The sequence below is a fragment of the Humulus lupulus genome, chromosome 5 (genome assembly GCF_963169125.1).
Source record: "Humulus lupulus chromosome 5, drHumLupu1.1, whole genome shotgun sequence".
Taxonomy (NCBI): Eukaryota; Viridiplantae; Streptophyta; class Magnoliopsida; order Rosales; family Cannabaceae; genus Humulus; species Humulus lupulus.
In genome coordinates, this window is record NC_084797.1 from 112,160,599 (window position 1) to 112,175,687 (window position 15,089).

A 15,089-nucleotide genomic window follows, 5' to 3' on the forward strand; every position below is an offset into this window, starting at 1 on the left:
TTACCAAAGCCTGGGGTCTCGGTCCTTATCGTAAGGATAACTCATGTATCCATTGGGTCCCACCCTGGCTATAAGCACTCCATGTGCTAAGTGTTACTTCCGGCCCCAAGGCCGTTCTCGGCCTTAGCCGTTCATTTCATTATAATCACACATATAGTACATTTCGAAATAATCATTCAAACCTATAATAATTCATTTAAGGTTATACATTCGCACACAATACAATCTAGGGCCATGCCCTGCAATAACACTGTGGGCCCATGCCCTGTTCTCGGGTGTTACGGTTTTCTTACCTTTCAATTCGATAGCTTTGATCACCTGACTCCTCGAGCACGATCCTACTCGAGCCCTAGCGCTCACCTAAACAAAATCCATAAGTCAAAGTCATTACCAAACCTCAAGTCCAAAACCTAGCCTCGGGACCAATCCCGAGTCCCCGGGAAGTCCTAGATCCCCAAAACAAGGTGGTGGAATCGAGCCCCGAACCCTAGGTCAAAATCCCTCAACAAAAGCCCAAAAACCCCTTTCTGTGAACAGTGCAGCGCTACAGCGCTCTTAAGAGGGCGCTGTAGCGCTACAAGCAGAACAACACATCCCCAGAAACAGAGCCTAGCGCTACAACACCCAAAGACTAGCGCTGTAGCGCTAGTTGCAGACAGGCCACACCCAAAATCGTTTCTGCGATTTCCTTCAACCATTTCAACCCCAATCTTGTCCAAATCTTTCCCAAACCCAAAAACAAACTTATCAACACCTCACACTCATCCCAAGCATCCCAAGAACCCATAACCCAAGCTCAAGCAACCCAAAACTCAAGATCTACCATAATGAACCTTAAACCCAGAAATTCAGTCAATCATCAAAGTTAAGGACTTAGAAATCATACCGTGGATGGAAATTTGACCTTGAGTTGAACCCTAGACCTCCTTAGCTTGCTCCTTCTCAACCTTGGCCTGATTTCCCCAAAAATCCCCATCTATTTAGCTCAAATACACAGCTCAAACCAGTCAAGCCCTAAAACTGAAACTTCTAAAAACTTACCTCAAATTTCTGATGTGTTCTTGCTAATCCCTTGCCAATCTTCAAGTCTAGCTTAGGATCCTTGATGCTCAGCTTACCCTAGCTCACCACTGAGCTTAGCTCCAAGAAAAATGAAGGGAAATGGTGGGAGAGCCACAAACCGATCCTTTGAAGAAAACCCACACTGTTTTTCTCTCTTTTCTTTTTCTTCCTTCTTTCTTTCTTTTCTCAGCCTTACCACTCTTTTCTACCAATTCCACTAAGTATAAAGCTCCCTTCAACTTATCTCTAAAAAGCCTAAAGACCAAAATTCCCTCCCTATTAATTCTAAACCTTTTTGTCCAAGTAGGGCCATTTTAGTCATTTTACCCAATTCCCACTAATTCCTCGAGTGTCTCTAATAATTTCCCGCTTGCTACCCAATACCTGATTAATCACCAAATATACAATCCTCATCATCAAGATTAACCTCAATATATTTTCCAAATTCCCATTTAAACTCCCCAGGCTTAACCCAAGCCGGGTATAAATTCCCGCTTTGACTTTTCCGCTAACCCGCTCATTCTAGGATCGTCTCGAGTCACAAATCACAGATATCAACACAGTCATGCCCAAAATGGCCAAATTACAATTATGCTCTTTCTAAGACAATCAGGTCTACATGCATACTAATACACATAGTCATGCATCTCAAATAGTCAAATAGTCATATAACATGCATTAAATCATAATCATGCATTTAACTCATTAAAGTCACACACAAAATCCCATTATGCCCTCCAGGCACACTAATCAAGGCCCTTAAGCCTTATTAGCGATTTTGGGTCGTTACAAAGATGATCACAAACCAATCCAGGTAATCTTTGAACACCTTGTTCATCAGATCCATAAATGTTGTTGGGGCATTAGTCAGTCCAAATGGCATCACCAAAAACTCATAATGCCATACCTAGTGCGAAAAGTTATCTTCGGTATATCCTCCTCCTTGATCCTCAGCTGGTGTTAACCAGATCGAAGATCTATCTTGGAGAATATCGTCCTACCCTGTAACTTATCAAATAGATCACCAATCCTTTGTTGAGGATACTTGTTCTTGATATTCAACTTGTTCAGTTCTCTATAATCGATACACATCCTCAGAGAACCATCTTTCTTCTTCACGAAGAGGACTGGTGCACCCAATGGCGAGAAACTGGGCTCGATAAAACCCAAATCTAGTAACTCTTGTAGTAGAACCTTTAGTTCTTTCAGCTCAACTGGAGCCATCCTATAAGGTGTCCAAGACACTAGCTTTGTCCCTGGCGCCAATTCAATCACAAGCTCTATCTCCCTATGTGGGGGTAACCCTGGTATATCCTCCGGAAACACATCCAAAAACTCACAAACCAACCTGGTCTATCCTGGTCCCACTGACACGATTGGAGTGGTATCCATCACACTATCTAAGAACCCTATGCATCCCACCTACAATAGGTCTCTAGCTCTAAGTACAGATATCATCGGTATACGGGGTCCATCCACAGTGCCAACGAATACAAAGGGATTCTCACCCTCAGGCTCAAAGGTTACCATCTTCTTCTGCATTCTATCATTTCCCCATACTTCTCTTGCTAGTCCATACTCATAATTATATCAAAATCAGTCATAACCAACTCTACCAAGTCAACTGACAACTCCCTGCCATCCACTGTAACTAGTAGTGATCTAACCCATCTCCTGGAAACCACTAACTCCCAAGTAGGCAGCATAGTACCAAACCCCATAGGATAAAAGTCACATCGCCTAAACAATCCATCTATAATCCTACTAGCAACCAAAGAGTGTGTAGCACCCAAATCAATCAAAACCGTTTAGAGGATTCCAGCTCTAGAAAGCTGACCTATAACCACTGAGGGACTAGCCTCGGCCTCTGCCTAGGTCAAGGTAAACACCCGAGCTAGCATCAGGCTGTCCACCTTCTTGAGCTCTTCCTTTCTGGCTCTCGGGAAACCCTTCTTCACATGCCCCAGACTGTCACAGAAAAAGTAGGCCTTTGCCCGACATTCCCCAATATGGCGCCTCCTGCACCGAGTGCACTATGGAAATGCTTTCCAGGTCCCACCGCCACCCTGGTTGGCCATCTGTATGCACCGTGGCCTCTTGTCTGGCCCTAGAGCTGAAATTGTTTCTAGAATCTTTCTTGTTTGGTCACTGGGGCCTTCGCCCCTACTAAAGCCTATAAATGGATGTCTCGGCCTCCTAGAATCCCTTCTGGCCTCATTCTCATGCCAGATCTTGTTCTTTACGCTCTCAGATGTAAGCGCCTTCTCCACAGCTTGTGCATAGGGGGTCAATCCTGGCACAGTGGTAATACGAACATCCCAGGCTATCATAGGCTGTAGCCCCTGGAGAAACCTCTCTCTTTTGGTCCCATCAGTGGGCACCAAGTCCCCGACAAGCTTTGCCAATCTGTCAAACTCGTAGGTGTAATTAGTCACTATCATGTTACCTTGAAGTAACTTGCTGAACTCTTCAGCCTTCACAGCTTTAACTACGTCATTGTAGTACTTCTCGTTAAACTAGGTTCTAAATTCTTCCCATTCCATTGTGTTTACTGACCTGGTCTAGGATACCACCTCCCACATTATTCTGACATCCTCCTTAAACATTTAAGTGGCGCAGGGCACTCTCTCATTACCACCCACCCTCATGAAGTCTAGGATGGTGGTTGTCATGGTCATCCATTGTTCAGCCTTTAGTGGGTCTGAGCTGCCCTAAAAAACTGGAGGGTGTTCTTTCCTGAACCTATCATATAGGGGTTCCCACCTGTCTCCTCCTGCCTGTGGGTTCCCTGCTGTAACCTATTATTATCCTAAGAGGCAAAAATCATCTTCCTACCTCTCTAACCTGGCTTGCATGTTAGCAAGCAACTGCTGCCAGTTCTCTGGAGCAAGCGGTGGGCCCTGGCCCTGGTCATTCTCTTCCCTGGCTTGTATCTCTTGGCCAGCCAACCTCTCTGACCTTCGAGGAAGCATACTGATATCTAACCCACTCTGTAGTGATCAAATTGGTTGTTTGGTAAGTAATAAGTATACCTCTTGCCACTAGACGGTCCAAGATTGAACAAACAAACAAATGCAAAGTTAATAAGCATGCCAACACATAATATACTCGATCATGGTGCTAATAAGCACTTCCTAATATTCATGGCTAGTCAAGCTTTCCTTTCCCCTTACCTGCACCACATAGCACCCGTGAGCTAAGGCTCGGCAAGAAAACTTAAACATGTCCCTGAACAGTAAATACAGGTTCTAAATACATATCTAGCATGCCCAGCAGTAATAACCTACTCATGCATGCATACAATTACAAATAAATGATCATTGGATCATTCTGTGGCCCGCTGCCCTGAATAGTTCACCATAGAGTAAACCTTGGGCCCTATGCCCTAGCTATGTGACCATAGAGTCACCAGGCCTTCTCTCTTAGCTCTGAGTAACTAGCCATAGAGCTAGCCAAATGCTTTATTTCCCAATGACCATAGGGTCAGCCAACGTAATAGTACGTTCCAAATTGGGCCTAAGCCTTTCGACCAGCGCGCAGCGCGCTATTGCCGCCCTTGACTAATAAGTCAAGCCCTGAGCCAGGTATTCAGATACAGATACAAAAACAGATACAGATAAGAATACTTCAAACGATACAAGTATGCATACATATTAATCATAAAATACCATCAATTAAATGCAAACATAGTGATAACCATGTCCCTTAATAGGGCCAAGCCCTAACTACGCAAACCATGCAAACAATCACATGACACTTGGTAGAAATGGAATATTCAAGTATGTTTAATCATCAAGTGCAAACATAACTCAATCATGTTCATTCTCAGGTGCCTGAGCCTATTCATAGTTATAATCAACAAAGGAAATGGTGAACCTCATAAAAGGTAAAAAATTATGGTATTTTTCTTAAGATGCGATTTTGTTAACTCATTTTTCTAAAACCAGATTACCAAATTATCAAATAAGATAATTCCTTCTTGAAGAAATATTAAAACACACGGTATGGAGAGTGTGTTACTGTGAGACCAATTTTCCGACGATAACTTAAAGACTTAACAGAAAACCCAGTCTTATACACTATGAAATGTATAAGAGGCTACAGTATAGAGTCTCTGAGAGTTTATTGCATACAGCTATTTTAGAATATTAGCTATAAGAATATGCCATAGTTTAATCCGAGTACACTGTACTAATTACAGTAACCTCCAAAGGGAAAAATTAATAGTGGTATTAAGGATCCAGCTGGGAACTAAGGTGTAACATCCCAAAATTACCTAATAAGGCATAGGGTCTTGATTAGGGGGCTAGGATGGCAATTTAAGGAATTATATCCTTATATGAGATATATTTGTCTGTGATTATGTGAGTTATATGATAATATGACTAGATATGCATGTTTAGTTGTATTAAATATGCATGTAGGCCCGTTTCTTATTAGAAGGGCAATTTTCATAATTTGGCCCGTTACGGACATAATTGTATATATGTGCATATATGTGATATATGTGAGAGACCACATTATTATGTGGGTTTGTTTGGGTTACTCGGCATGAGATGATCCTAGGGAGCAAGTTAGCGAGAAAGTCTCAACGTGACCCAATACCCGACTTGGGGCGGTCCGAAATACCCCCAAACTAAATTAGGATACCTCGAATGGAAGGAATGAGATAGGTTGGACTCGTTCTATTGTGCGTTGACCACCTTGACCGTAAGCACTCATGGTAAGCAAAAGAACACTAGAACCTTCGCTACATTTGGAAATGGTCAATACTCTCCAGACACGTTCTTGAGGTCTAAAATACCCCAAAACTATGTTAGGTAACCTCAAATGGAAGGAAGGAGGAAGGTTGGGCTCGTTCTATAGTGCGTTGACCACCTTGACCATAAGCACTCATAGTGAGCACTAGAACAATAATGCCTCCACGACATTTGGAAAAGGTAAATAACCTCCACACAAGTTCTTGCTATCCAAAATTCCCCCACACTACGTTAGGTAACATCAAATAGAAGGAAGGAGGAAGGTCAGGCTTGTTCTATACTGCGTTGACCACTTTGACCGTAAGTACACATAGCGAGCACTAGAACACTACCGCCTCCGCTACATTTGGAATAGGTCAATATCCTCTGGACACATTCTTGCAGTCCAAAATACCCCCAAACTACGTTAGGATTCCTCGAATGGAAGGAAGGAGGAAACTCAGCTTCGTTCTATAGGGCGTTGACCACTTTGGCAGTAAGCACTTGTAGCGATCATCAAGAACACTACGGCCTTCGCTACATTTGGAATAGGTCAATAACCTCTAATAGAAGGAAGGAGGATGATCGGGCTCGTTCAATTGTGCGTTGACCACTTTGACAGTAAGCGCTCATATCGAGCACTAGAACACTAGCACCTTCGCTACACTTGGAATAGGTCAATAATCTCTAGACATGTTCTTGTGGTCTGAAATACTCGCAAAATATGTTAGATGACCTCGAATGGAAGGAAGGAGGATGGTCAGACTCGTTCTATAGTACGTTAACCACTTTGACCGTAAAAACTTGTAGCGAGCACTAGATCACTACGGCCTCTGCTACATTTGGAATAGTTCAATAACCTATGGACACAATCTTGTGGTCCAAAATATCCCCAAACTACGTTACTTGACCTCGAATAAAAGGAAGGAGGAAGGTCAGACTCGTTATAAAGTGCGTTGACAACTTTGACTGAAGGCACTCGTAGTGTGCACTTGAACACTATGGTCTCCGCTACATTTGAAATAGGTCAATAAAGTACGGACATGTTATTGTGGTCCAAAATACCCCTAAACTTCATTAGGTAAACTCAAATGGAAGGAAGGAGGAAGGTCAACCTCATTCTATAGTGCGTTGATCGATTTGACCGTAAGCACTCGTTGTGAGCATTAGAACTCTACGACCTCCGCTACAGTTGGAATGGGTAAATATTCCTTGGACATGTTCTTGCGGTCCAAAATACCCCCGAACTATGTTAGGATACCTCGAATGGAAGGAAAGAAGAAGGTCAGATTAGTTCTATAGTGTGTTGACCACTTTGACCACAAGCACTCGTGGCGTGCCCTGGAATACTACGGCCTCCTCTACGTATGGAGTAGGTCAATAACCTCCAGGCACGTTCTTTGGTCCCAAATACCCTCAAACTAAGTTAGGTAACCTCAAATGGAAGGAAGGAGGAAGGTCGAACATGTTCTACGGTGCGTTGACATCTTTGACCGTAGAGACTCGTAGCGAGCACAAGAACACTATGGCCTTCGCTACATTTGCAATAGGTCAATAACCTCCAGACATGTTCTTGTGGTCCGAAATACCCCCAAATTACGTTAGGTAACCTCAAATTGAAGGAAGGAGGAAGGTTGGACTCCTTTTATGGTGCGTTGACCACTTTGATCGTAAACACTCGTATCGAGCACTAAAACACTACTGCCTCCGCTACATTTGGAATAGGTGAATAACCTTCAGACACGTTCTTGTAGACCAAAACTACCCCAAACTACATTAGGTAACCTCAAATGGAAGGAATGAGGAAGGTTGCACTCGTTCTATAGGCATTGACAACATTAATCGTAAACACTCATGCGAGCACTAGAACACTACGGCCTCTGCTACATTGTGAATAGGCAATAAACTCTGGACACATTCTTGCAGTCTGAAATACCCATAAACAACGATAGGTAACATTAAATGGATGGAAGGAGGAAGGTCGAGCTCATTCTATAGTGCATTGAACACTTTGATCGTAAGCACTCGTAGCGAGCACTGGAACACTACGACCTTCGCTACATTTGGAACAGGTCAATAACCTCTGGACACGTTCTTGCAGTCCAAAATACCCCCAAACTACGTTAGGTAACCTCAAATGGAAGGAAGGAGGATGGTTGGCCTCGTTTTACAGTGTGTTGACCACTTTGACCGTAGGCACTCGTAGCGAGAACTAGAACACTAAGGCCTCTGCTACATTTGGAATAGGTCAATAACCTCAGGACAAGTTCTTGTGGTCTAAAATACGCCCAAACTACGTTAGGGAACCTCAAATGGGAGGAAGGAGGAAGGTCGGACTCGTTCTATAGTGCGTTGACCACTTCGACCATAAATACTCGTAGCGAGCACTAGAACACTAAGGCCTCTGCTACATTTGGAATTGGTCAATAAGCTTTACACACGTTCTTGCGGTCTGAAATACCCCTAAACAACATTTGGACACCTTGAATGGGAGGAAGGAAGAAGGTCGGACTTGTTTGATAGTGCATTGACCACTTTGATCGTAGGAACTCGTAGCGTACACTAGAACACTACGACCTCTCCAACATTTGGAATAGGTCAATAAGCTTTACACACGTTCTTGTGGTCCGTAATAACCTCAAACTACGTTAGGTAACCTCAAATGGAAGAAAGGAGGAAGGTCAGTCTCGTACTATAATAAGTTGACCACTTTGACCGTAAGCACTCGTAGCGAGCACTAGAACAATATTACCCGCGCTACATTTGGAATAGGTCAATAACCTCCAGACACATTGTTGCGGTCCAAAATACCCCCAAACTATGTTAGGTAACATCAAATGGAATGAAGGAGGAAGGTGTAGCTCATTTTATAGTGTGTTGACCACTTTGACCGTTAGCACTCGTAGAGAGCACTAGAACAACATGACCTTCACTACATTTGGAATAGGTCAATAACCTCTGGACATGTTCTTGCTGTCTAAAATACCCCCAAACTATGTTAGGTGACCTCGAATAGAAGGATGGAGGAAGGTTGAACTCTTTTTATAGTATGTTCACAACTTTGACCGTAAGCACTTGTATCGATGGTCAGGAACACTACAACCTCTGCTACATTTGGAATAAGTCAATAACTGCCGGACAAGTTATTGCGCTCCAAAATATCCCCAAACTTCGTAAGGTGACCTCAAATGGAAGAAAGGAGGGAGGTCGGGCTCGTTCTGTAGTGCATTGACCACTTTGACCATAGGCACTCGTAGCGAGCATTAGAACTCTACGGCCTCCACTACATTTGGAATAGGTCAATAACCTCCGGTCACGTTCTTGTAGTCCGAAATACCCCCAAACAACATTAGGTAATGTCAAATATAAGAAAGGAGGAAGGTCGAGTATGTTCAATAGTGCGTTGACCTCTTTGATAGTAAGCACTTGTTGCTAGCACTACAACACTACGGCCTCCACTACATTTAAAATAGGTCAATAACCTTCGTACATGTTCTTCTGGTTAGAAATACCCCCAAACTTTGTTAGGTGACCTCGAATGGAAGGAAGGAGGAAGGTCAGAATCGTTTGATCATGCATTGACCACTTCGACCATATGCACTCTTACCGAGAACAAGAAACCTACAGCTTCCGCTACATTTGGAATAGGTCAATTGTAACGACCCAAATTTGCTATTAAGGCTTAAGGGCCTTGATTAGTGTGCCTGGAGGGCATAATGGGAATTATGTGTGGTTTTAATGATTTAGATGCATGATTATGATTTAAAACATGTTATATGATTGCTTGAGTATTTGAGATGCATGACTATGTGTGTTAGTATGCATGTAGGCCTTGATTAGGTTAGAAGGACATAATCGTAATTTTGGCCATTATGGGCATAACTGCTTTGATATATGTGATAATTGTCGAGGCCACATTATTATGTGGATATATCTGTGATCTGTGACTCGAGACGATCCTAGTGAGCAAAGTAGCGGAAAAGTCATAGCGGGGATTTATACCCGGCTCGGGGTGAGCTCAGGGGTATAAATGGGAATTTAGCAGATATACTGGAGTTTATTTTGACGTTGAGGAATATTATTGGTGATTAATTAGGTATCGGGAACTATGCGGGAAATAATAAAGACACTCGAGGAATTAGTGGGAATTGGGTGAAATGACTAAAATGCCCTTAAGTGGACTAAAGGGTTAGAATTAATAGGGAGGGCATAATGGTCATTTTCTTTACAGAAGTTAAGTTATACTAAGGCTTTATGTTAGTGGAATTTGTAGAATATCAAAGAAGTCTGAAAAAGAAGGAAAAGGAAGGGAAAAGAAAGAGGGAAAAACAGAGAGAGTTTCTCTGAGTCGGTTCAGGCTTTCTTCATCTGTTTCTTGAGGACTTTTTGGAGTAAAGCTCAGAGGAGAGCTGGGGTAACTAGACATCAAGGATCTTGACCTAAGACTAAGGAATTGGCAGAGGTTTAGCAGAGTTTCATTAACACTTGAGGTAAGATTCTAGAGTTCATCCATTTCTGTTTCTAGTTTTTGAGTTGTGGTGTTAAGTTGAATTGAATGGAACTTTGGGGAATTCAGGCTTAAGGCTAAGGAGAAGCAAGCTAAGGAAGCCTAGGGATAGCTTGTGGGCGAAATCCTATCAAAGGTATGAATTCTAAGCTCTAACTCTGATGTTCAGCTGGTTTTTGTTGGGTTTTAGAGTTTAGAGGTGACTATGGTGAATTCTGAGTTTGTGGTTGCATGTGCTTGGGTTTTAGATGTTTGGGGTGCTTGGGATGAGTGGAGTGTGTTCATGAAGTTGTTTTTAAGTTTGGGTAAGAGTTGGAAGAGGTTTGGTTGAGGTTGGATCGAGAAAATCGCAGAAGAGAAATTTTAGTGCTAGGCTGTCTGTGACTAGCGCTACAGCGCTAGCCTTTGGGTGCTGTAGCGCTAGGCCATAGTGCTGAGGGGAATTTGGCTTCTGTCTATAGCGCTGTAGCGCCCTCCCAAGAGCGCTGTAGCACTACCCTGCCTTCTGAAGGGGATTTTAGGGTTATTTGCAAGGGTTTTTGACCTAAGGTTTGGGGTTTGGTTCCACCACCTTGTTTGGTGGAACTAGGCTTCCCGGGGGCTCGGGATTGGCCCCGGGACTAGGTTTTGAACTTGAGGGTTGATGATGACTTTGGCCATGATTGTGTTTAGGTGAGCGCTAGGGCTCGAGGGGGACCGTGCTCAAGGTGTCGAGGGATCAAAGCTTGTGAATTGAAAGGTAAGAAAACTGCACCCGGTTACATGATTGTGATGGGACTAAGTGCTCCCGAGAATTGTACCGTGTCAATGTTGGTATCACGCCATGGGACATGTAAAAGCGGTCTAAGAGTGTCGTACATACTATTAGCGCACAGAGCGCGATTTGGCCACTGGGAGCCATGAACACTGGGATAACAGAGGGAGCAGCCTGTGAGCGCTAGCCCTGGTTATCGTTATAAACTGTGCATGTTATGAATTGATATGCTTAATATGTGGAATACTTGACTATATTGAGTGGTTATTTGACTGCGGCTATGTGATGCAATGTGAGATATTGACGTGAGTACTAAATGCTTATGCTCTGTTGTTGTTGTGTTTTCTTGCTGGGCCTTGGCTCACGGGTGCTACGTGGTGCAGGTAAAGGCAGGGGCAAGCTGGACCAAGCCTGAGGTGGAGAGCTCCGAGGTGTAATGTACATAGCCAGCTGTTCGATCACCATGGTCGAGGAGTGGTCCAGGACAGGGATTACCTAATCACTTGTTTTGCCTTAGTATGGCTGGTTATTGTATTTGAGTCTTACAACTTTTGTAAACGATCTTCAAACTTGTATTTCTGGGATCCCGTGTAATCAGATAACATTTCTTAATGAGAAATGTGGCTTTGAGACAAAATGCTTTTAACCCTAGTTCCTTTGTAGCTTCTGTAACACGATTTTAAATAAATGACTTGATTAGCAAGTCTGGCACTTTATAAACACACAGTGTAACTGTCTTGGCTATCCAGGGCGTTACATCAATAACCTCCACACATGTTCTTTCCATTCGAAATACCCTCAAACCACCTTAGATAACCTCAAAGGGAATGAAGGAGGAAGGTTGGTCTCGTTCTATAGTAAGTTGACAACTTTGATTATAAGCACTCGTGGCGAGCACTAGAACAAAATGGCCTCTGCTACATTTGGAATAGGTCCATAACCTCCGGACATGTTCTTGTGGTCCGAAATACCCACAAACTCCGTTAGGTGACCTCAAATGGATGGAAGGAGGAAGGTCGGACTATTTCTATAGTGCGTTGATTACTTTGACCGTAGGTACTCATAGCGAGCACTAGAACACTACGGCCTCCGCTACATTAAGAATAGGTCAATAACCTCTAGACACGTTCTTGTGGTCTTAAATACCCAAAAACTACATTAGGTAACCTCAAATGGATGGAAGGAGGAAGGTAGGGCTCCTTCTACAATGTGTTGATGAGTTTCTCTGTAAGCACTCGTAGCGAGCACTATAACGCTACGACCTCCGCTACATTTGGAATAGGTCAATAACCTCTGGACACAGTCTTGTGGTCTGAAATACCCCCAAACTACGTTAGGATATCAGGAATGGAAGGAAGGAGGAAGGTCAGACTCTTTCTATAAGGCATTGACCACTTTGACCGTAAGCACTTGTAGAGATGGTTAGGAACAGTACGGCCTCCGCCACATTTGGAATAGGTCTATTTCCTCCAGACATGTTCTTGTGGTCCGAAATACCCCCAAACTATGTTAGGTAACCTCAAATGGAATGAAGGAGGAAGGTCGGGCTCGTTCTATAGTTTGTTTACTACTTTGACCGTAAGCACTCGTAGCGAGCGCTAGATCACTACGGCCTTCGCTACTTTTCGAATAGGTCAATAAACTTTGGACATGTTCTTGTGTACCAAAATTCCCCCAAACTAAGTTAGGTAACCTTAAATGGAAGGGAGGAGGAAGGTCGTCCTCGTTCTATAGTGCGTTGAACACTTTGACCGTAGCACTCATAGCGAGCTCTAGAACACTATGGCCTCCACTACATTTAGAATAGGTAAATACCCTCCGGACATGTTTTTGAGGTCCAAAATATCCCCAAACTACGTTATGTAACTTTGAATGGAAGGAAGGAGTAAGGTCAGACTCTTTCTATAGTGCGTTGACCACTTTGACCGTAAGCACTTGTAATGATGATCAGGAACACTACGGCCTCCGCTGTTAGGAAAACTTATATAGGATTTTTATTTATTTTCATGTAGATCTAATATTAAACAGATTAATATGAGATAACCTAGAACATGTTTCTAAAATTGAATTTAAAGAGAAACAAAGACAAGAATACTTACAATATATGCAGCGGAATGAAAGAGTCATTCCTTCAGTTTCTCTAACTCTTATATCCTTTCTGTCGCAGAGTATTATCATGAAACTGAACCGATCTTTTATTTTCTTAACAATCTTCCAGTGTATCTTTAGAATCACCTAGACTAGTGTGGGCGATTCTCAGCACATGAGATAGATACAGAGAAAAGAAGAGAAAATAACAAATAGGCTTATAAAAGGACTTATGTTTAGAGAGAATCTAAAACCATAAGAAAACTAGTGATTAAACTTATCTATCGTCTAAGAAATCTAAACTTATAACTTCTCTCTAAGCACTCATTTTATAGACTTAATTAGGAAATTTAATTTAATTAAAAAATCAATAAAATAATAGCCAATTTGAAGCCCTAGGTCGAAATTATCATGGACTTTAGACCTGTGAAATATCCCATTTGATTATAAGCCCATTGGACTTAAAATCAAGGCCTGTTACATTTGGTAACCTCAAATGGAAGGAAGGAGGAAGGTCAGGCTTATTCTATAGTGCGTTGATAAGTTTGACAGTAAGAACTCATTGCGGGCACTATAACACTACGGCCTCTGCTACATTTAAAATAGGTCAATAACCTTCGTACATGTTCTTCTGGTCAGAGATACCCCCAAACATTGTTAGGTGACCTCAAATGGAAGGAAGGAGGAAGGTTGGGCTTGCTTTATAGTGCGTTGACCACTTTGACTGTGAGCACTCGTAGTGAGCACTAGAACACTACGGCCTCCGCTACATTTGTAATAGGTACATAACCTCTGGACACGTTCTTGGGTACGAAATACCAACAAACTACGCTAGTTAACCTCATATGGAAGGAAGGAGGAAGGTCGGGCTCATTTTATTGTGCGTTGATCAATTTGATTGTAATCACACGTAGCTAGCACTAGAACAATACGACCTCCGATACATTTGGAATAGGTCCATAAACTCCGAACACGTTCTTGCTGTCCAAAATAGCCCCAAACTACGTTAGGTAACCTCAAATGGATGGAATGAGGTAGGTTAGACACGTTCTATAGTGTGTTGACCACTTTGACCATTAGCATTCGTAGCAAGCACTAGAACACTATGAAGTTCTCTACATTTGGAAAAGGTCAATAACCTCCGGACACATTCTTGCGGTCCAAAATACCCCCAAACTACGTTAGGTAACCTCAAATGGAAGGAAGGAGGAAGGTCAGACTCATTTTAAAGTTCGTTGTCCACTTTGACCGTAGGCACTCGTAGCGAGCACTAGAACACTGCAGCCTCCTCTACATTTGGAATTTTTCAATAACCCCTGGACATGCTCTTGTGGTCCGAAATTTTCCCAAACTATGTTAGGTATCCTCAAATGGAAGGAAGTAGGAAGGCCAGACTCGTTCGATAGTGCATTGACCACTTTGTCTGTAAGCACTCGTAGAGAGCACTACAACAATACGACCTCCTCTAAATTTGGAATAGGTTAATAACCTTTAGCCACGTTCTTGCTGTCCGAAATGCCACCAATTTGTGTTAGGTAACCTCAAGCGCATGGAAGGAGGAAGGTCGGAATCATTCTATAGTGCATTGACCACATTGACCGTAAATACTCGTAGTGAACAAAAGACCACTACGACCTTTGCAACATTTGGTATAGGTCAATAACCTCCGGACACGTTCTTGCGGTCCAAAATTCTCCCAAACTACATTAGGTATCCTCAAATGGAAGGAAGGAGGAAGGTTGGGCTCGTTCTATAGTGCATTCACCACTATGACCATAGGCATTCATAGCGAGCTCTTGAACACTACGACCTCTGGAACATTTGGAATAGGTCAATAACCTCCCAACACGTTCTTGCAGTCCAAAATATCCACAAACTATATTAGGTAACCTCAAATGGAAGGAAGGAGGAAGGCAAGGCTCGTTCCATAGTTCGTTGA